Genomic DNA, 7,546 nt, shown 5'->3' with positions numbered 1-7,546 from the left:
TACTTCGACTGAGATAACTACAATGTTCCCTATTGCTTATCTCTGGAGATCTGCATCCCAAGTATCTAGTTTGCTGAGCCTAAGTCCTTCATGTCAAATTCCATTGACAATTACTGTTTTAATTTCCTGATCTCTTCTATATCTGGTCCAGTGATCAGTATGTCATCAACATATAACAACAGAATGATATAGCTATACTGATAGCTCTTGAAGTAGCAACAGTGGTCGGCGTTACACTTTTAGAAAATCATTCCTGTGAATAAAGTCGTCAAATTTTTGGTACCATTATCTAGGAGCTTGTTTGAGACCGTACAAGCTCTTCTTCAACCTGCACACTAGATTCTCTTTACCTTTCTCTGAGAATCCTTCTGGTTGATGCATGTAAATTTCTTCATCAAGATCACCGTGAAGAAATGTCGTCTTCACATCTAACTTCTTGAGATTTAGGCCCTCTGAGGCAACAATGCTCAAGACTGATCTGATGGTTGTTAGCTTTACAACTGGTGCAAAGATGTTGATGTAGTCAATTCCTTCCTTCTGCTCAAAGCCTTTAACTACCAATCAAGCCTTGTACCTCCTGGAGCTGTCATGCTCCTCTTTGATTCTATACACCCACTTGTTGTGAAGGGCCTTCTTATCTTTGGGCAACTCAGCTAGTTCCTATGTTCTGTTGGAGATGAGGGACTTCATCTTATCCTTCATCGCAAGCTTTCATTTGCTCGTATCTGCCACCTAACATGCTTCATCATAGCATTCGGGCTCTCCTCCATCTGTAAGAAGTAAGTAATCTATATACCTTATGTTTGGTACACGGGGCCAAGTAGATCTCCTCAGCTCTAGATCTGGAGTAGGAGGCGGTGGTGCGACGATCTGCTCCACTGGTTCCTCCGCTTGAGGATTCTTGGCATTCTGTTGTTGTGTCCCAACACATTATGGGACATCATCCATATCTACATAGGTTGACTCCATCTGAACTAGTTCAGTGGATTCTGCTGTGTGCCTATCTTTGTACATCACCCTTTCGTTGAAAATCACGTCTCTGCTTCTGATTAACTTCTTGTTTTCATCATCCCAAATGCGATACCCATATTCTTCTTTACCGTAACTGATGAAGGTGCATTTCCAGGACTTAGGATCAAGCTTGTTCCTGACGTGATCACTGATGTGTACATATGCAACACAACCAAAAACTTTCAAATGTGAAAGTCTCACCTCTTTTCCGCTCCATACCTCTTCTGGTATACGGTGGTCCAAAGGTACTGATGGACCCCTGTTAATCAAGTACGCTGCTATGCTGACTGCTTTTGCCCAGAATTGCAATGGTAAGTCTAACTGTATACGCATGCTTCTAGCTCTTTCAGTCAACATTTGGTTCATCCACTTTGCTACGCCGTTGTGTTGAGGCGTACTTGGCACAGTTCTTTCCATCCTGATACTGTGCTCGTAGTAGAATTTCTTAAACCTGGTGTCTTCATACTCACCACCGTTGTCTGTTCTCAGCTTCTTGATTCTCAAACCAGTTTTGTTTTCAACCATAGCTTTCCATACCGTGAAAGCATCAAATACTTCTATCTCATACTTCAAAAAATAAACTTATACCTTCTGAGAGTGATCGTCAATGAACGTTACGAAGTAATTCCTTCCGCCTATGGATGAAATGGGCGTCGGTTCCCACACATCTGAGTGGACTAGTTCTAATCTCTCCTTCTTTAAGGCATGGGTGTTTGTCTGGAAACTGACCCTCTTCTGTTTACCAAATATACAATCCTCACATATTTCAATATGCATTGACTGTAGAGCACTTAATTTTCCCTTTAAGTGCATCACCCTGAGTCCTTTCTCCCTCATGTGATCGAGTCGTTGGTGTCAGATGTTGCTGTCGTCGTTTCCTACAGCAACTGAAATAGACATGGAGGCATTAGAGGTTAGATAAAGTGTTCCGCTTTTCTTACATCTGGCAATCATTAGTACACCCTTTGAAACCTTCCATTTATCGCCATTGAATGTCGTCGTGTATCCCTCATCTACCAGCTGACCAACTGAGATCAAATTATTTCTTAGGTTTGGAATATGTTTGACATCCTTCAGCTTCCATACTGACCCGTTTATATTGATCTTCACAACTCTTTTACCGGTTATGTCGCAAGATTGATCGTTGCCAAGGTACACCTTACCGAAATTACCTAGTGTGTACTCCTCTAAGCAATCTCTACAGCAAGTGACATGAAATGAGGCCTCAGAGTTTAAGACCCAAGACTCTTGCTTGCTCTCTAGAGAGCATATCAATGCATATTTTTCTCTTGAGGAAGAGGCGAGATTTGCTTCTGTCTTCGCCTTAGATTCCTTTCTAGGACCTTTGCACTGGTTTATGAAATGCCCAGTTTTTCCACAGTTCCAGCACTCAACGTTCTTTGTGCCGTGGGAACCTCTGGGATTTCTGAATTTAGATCGCCTGGTCCTAGATTTTCCGCGATTGTTGGATCGTCCATGCCTGCTTCCCTTTCCTCGGCTTTCCACATTTAAGGATGAACTTGAAGTTGAGGCATTGTTCGACTGCATTCTGATCTCTTCCGTAAAAATCATGCTGATAAGCACATCATACTTCAGTTTCGATTTTCCTGCGGAGCTACTAATCGCAGTGACAATATCTTTCCAACTCTCAGGCAGTTGACTGAGAATCAGTAGGGCACGAATCTCACTATTAAATGTAATTCCAACCAAGGCGAGTTGATCCGACAGCTCGTTGAAATTATTTAGGTGTCTGCTGAAACTTTCACCTGCAAACATGCTTACGGTAAACAATCTTTTCATTAGATGTACCTTATTCGCTGCTGATGGCTACTCGTACATATTAGATAGCGCATCCATAAGGGACTTGGTGGTTGTTAAGTGCTTGATGTTGAAGGCAACAATTTTGCCAATGTCATTCTGATAGCTCCGAGAGCTTTTCAGTCAAGCAACTCACACTCGCTCTCCTTCATAGATTCTGGCTTCTCCTTCAGTGGTAAGTGCAACTCCTTACCAAACAAATAGTCCTCGATCTACATTTTCTAGAAATCAAAGTTCGTGTCGTCAAACATCTCGATCTAAGAGTTCTTTTCGTTTGACATCTCAATTCGCTGATCCAGAAACGAAATTAGCTCAAACGTACAGTATGATTGGATCCGTAACGGCCAAAAACCCTAGAAATGGCTTAAGTTGTTCAAAAAACGGATTCGAAATGGCTTTGAAAAGCCCGATCAAACTCTTGGTCAAACCTGGTCAACTTTAACGGAATATTCCTTACCGACAGAATATTCCTTGACGGCGTTAATGATGTCGTTAGATGACGTGGCAGCGTAGGGCCCACTGCTGACGTGGCACTATGGGCCCACCTAATAGCGTTTAGATGTGAGACCCACTGTGGGCCCAGATGTTGACGTGGCGTGGCCCGGGCTGGCGTGGCGGCTGATTCGGACACTTACGTGGAGTGACGCAGCACTGATGGGGGACGGTTACTCAGCGCCACGTAGCGTTGACTGGGCGCGGGTCCAAGATGATGTGGACGAGTGACGTGGGGCTAACGTCACTCGTTTTCACCCTTCCGTTGACTCATCGGTTGTTCGCCGGCACGTGGCCGCGCGTGGAGTGATCTGCCGACGAAGTCGTTTGGAGCTCAGGTTGCCACAGTTTGCTTCGTCTCGACGAGAGGAGTGCGATGGTGGCCTCAAAATTAAATTTTGAGCTACTGGAGAGAGGTTTAAAATCTGGGAGTTTTTCTCCGATCTGACGATTCTACTCCAACGAAGCTCTGATACCAATTGTTTGGGGTAAATCCTAGAGCAACAATCACACACAAAGAAAAATCAAACACTTCCACAATGGAACACCGAAAATTACGTGGTTCGGTCGAATCGACCTATGTCCATGGAGCACACACCACTACACTATACTGGGAGAAATATTACAAGGAGCCTCACTGCTCAACTCTCTCTGTCTCTCTCTTTCTCTCTATCACGACAACTCTTACTGCGTACAGCACAACCTCTCTGCACTCACAACACTCACACTACATACACCACACCTCTCACATACACTGCTCTTCTCACGCTACACACCTCACTACAACACAACACACTATATATATAGCCATGGGGAGGTGGAGTGGTTAGTAAGAAATTCAAACATGGTGGCTTAATGTCAACCATGGTAGGCAAGGTAGATGGAGGGTTGTTGGTCTCCATTTACTGCAAGTCTCCAATTTCAACATAAGCTGCGAGGGGAGGAGGTGCTGCTGCCGACGACTCCACACCTGCAATCTCAACAAAAAGTTCTTTCTATACATACATCATACCATACAACATACTATACTAGAGTCTATACATAACAGAAATCTACATTCCAAAATACCATACATACCCCGGGTGTCTACAAAACCCAATAATGACAATTTGGTTATCAAAAATCAATACTTACTCCAGTACTATACGTAGCTAACTGACACCCACGCTCCCGAATGTTAGGATGCTAGTTTCGGTTACCCGAAGGACCTGAAAAATATTTGTATATTCGGGGTGAGACATCTCTCGGTAAGAAAGAAAACAAGTTATATCAGTGTGTGGCATACATTTGTTACTTCAACATAAAACATAACACAATATAGTTCCAGTATTTTCACAATCCAGTTCCAATACATATGATACCAAACATACGGTCAGTGTCGTCACACTCAAGCAACCGATATCCTGTAATAACCGAAGCCTCACAGCGATATCATGCTAATACGGTGTCCACTCACACCCATTGGTGACCAGTAGGAACAAACAGACAATATTTCACACCCTCGGATATAAAGCCAAATACTCTTACCCACAGTAATTAGTCAAGACATGGTGTCAGCGTACGGTAATTAGCCACCCCTAACTGATTTACAAAACCTGAAACCAATTTTAGAACTCATGTTCCTATACCCATTAGTATACCGTAATTAGCCGCCCCTAACTGTTTTGCAAAACTTGGAACATTTTACATACGACATTTCATTCCACACATATTTGAGTATACAACAATCACATTGTTTTCAATTCGAGAAATACGGTTTAATACAAATACAGGTACGATCATCTCATTACTAAAATTTTATATAACATATAATTTTCCAACATAAATGGAGATGATACTCGAAACCCCCAATTTTTTCAAAAACTGTAACCCGAAAATCCTGCATTTTCACCTGATAGATTTTCCTAAATAAGTAACCAAAACATACATACGATCGTAAAATACAAGTTTACCAATTCCGATTTCAAAAATAACTGATATAAACAGAATTCTCTTACCTTTTCCCGAATACAAAAATAAGAACTCTATGTCTCTAAAACTACGAACCAAGTTCCTAAAACCTAAACATCTAAGAACTATACTTCACTATAATTCTTACTACTACATATATACCAAAACGAAATTGAAATCAGACCCTTACCTCAGTTTTGGGTCAAAACCTGAAAATCCTCGAAATGACTTTCTGATCCGCTATAAACATAGAGATTTTCCTCCTGATCCATGTGGTAACGTCGGATCATTGATTCCGGCAACTAGCGGCTTGAAATCCTCGAAAGAGAGAGAGATAGAGTATCCGAGTTCTAGAGAGAGAGATAGAGAGGTTTTGAGGTTTCTTAACAATGAAGCAACAAAATATCCTAATTATAGGCCTTTGACTCAATCCAATTCGTCGACGAGACGACATCTTCGTCGATGAATCACCTACACATTTTGTCGACGAACCAGCTCCTTCGGCGACAAACCCTATTCCGATATTTACAACACGTTCCGTATCTCTTCGTCGACGAGGCTCTGAATTTCGGTAATGAAGAGTACGAGGGCCTTCGTCGACGAGAACAATGGCTTTGTCGACGAAGCCTGCAAAATTAACCTTTTTATCCTTTCTCATTTATTCAATCTACATACCTCGGGTTAGGTTATATTCTTACAAATGGTGGCATCAACGGCGAACTGTCGCCAAAGAAGTTCCATCTGCTCATCCGTCATTATCTTCACATACTTTCCCCTCCATCAGCTACACTTCTGCTTCTTCTGCGAATCCATTCCTCATCTGGTGCCCTTTTAAGTACTCTTAACTATTTCTTTTGGAATATTTCAATACAATTGATTCTTGCGTTGCAGAAAACCCTTCTCCCTCTTCGACAGTTTCACAGATTTTGAAATATGCAACGGAAATTACGATTCCAAATCTATCTCAAGAAAAATCTTATACGGTGCAGTGTCATTCGCCTTTAAATGATTTGATTAAATTATGTTATTCTTAATAATTTGTTGAATCGATGAGAGCAGATATTTGAGATTTCTCGGGTCTGTTGCAGACTTGCAGGAGCTGTTGAAGTTATGAAGAATTATGATCTTGAACAACAGAACAACCGTATGGCTTTGGGTTAGATCTGAAAAATCTTGGTGGGTCTTGCTCTGCAGTGAGGCCAATGTACGGGACTGCCCTGATACTATTGAATCATAAGCCTTTCTGCGGAAGTACGGCAGATGGGTGATGGTGAGGGGTGAAACATTTTTGTCCCATAACTTCAGATCTTCACTTATATGTTGGAAATAATTAAAAGATGACATAGGGAACAGTGTGATTCGCCTTTTGGTGGAGTTTTTTTTTTGAATTTAATTTATTTTAATTAAAATTATTTGAGAAAAGTTTGGGTGAAACTTTATTTTCAAAATTGATGCGTCCCAAAAAAATTAATGGGCATGGAGAGATGCCCCTTCCTAGCTCCTTTCCATTTGGAAGTGCTCCAGATTGCGAAGAATGCAAAAGGTCATCCAGTTGATCGATTACCAATGGCGTACAAGTTAGTTACAACTTCTATTTTAATGCAATTGTTAACATATGAAGTAGTACTTAATGATAGAAATATTCTAATACTGATGTGTGCATTTGTATAGGTGGAGGGAAGATATGAGAACTTCGTTCGTTGCTCAACATACCCAAATGGTGGCACTATGTGCAATTTCCTATTCATCTCATGCTGCTAATGAGATATTACTGTTCGGGTGTGACTCGTATTGAAGTCAGCAATCACACCACCCGGCCGCAATCATTGATGTTGGAGACAAACGGCCACCAAACAGTTGCCTTGTATGACTTTCTCTCTCTCATATGTGTATATATATGTGTAATTGTGTGTGGAAAGGTGGTGAGTTGCGTGGCTGTTTGTGTGCAGCAAAGAGCTATGTGTGAGGTCTGAGAGCTATGTGTGTTGTAAGAGGTGTGACTGTGTTGTGTAAGGCAGTGAATCTTTGTAAAGAGAGAGAGAGAGAGTGAAGTTGGGGGCAGTAGCTTCTTCCTCCTCCTTGTAATTCTCCTAGTTATAGTGGATTGCATGTGCTCCCGTGGATGTAGGTCATTGTGGACCGAACTACGTAAATCAGGTATCGTATTTTTGGTTACGTAATTCTGCTTGTGCGATTGCTGCTCGTAGATCACTTCCTAACAATTACCTCATAATTTGAATAAAATTGAAAAAAAAAATTATTTCGATAATATATA

This window comes from Malania oleifera, chromosome 12, assembly GCF_029873635.1.
Source record: "Malania oleifera isolate guangnan ecotype guangnan chromosome 12, ASM2987363v1, whole genome shotgun sequence".
NCBI lineage: Eukaryota > Viridiplantae > Streptophyta > Magnoliopsida > Santalales > Ximeniaceae > Malania > Malania oleifera.
The sequence above is the reverse complement of the archived record's forward strand: the minus strand, read 5'-3'. Positions refer to the sequence as shown.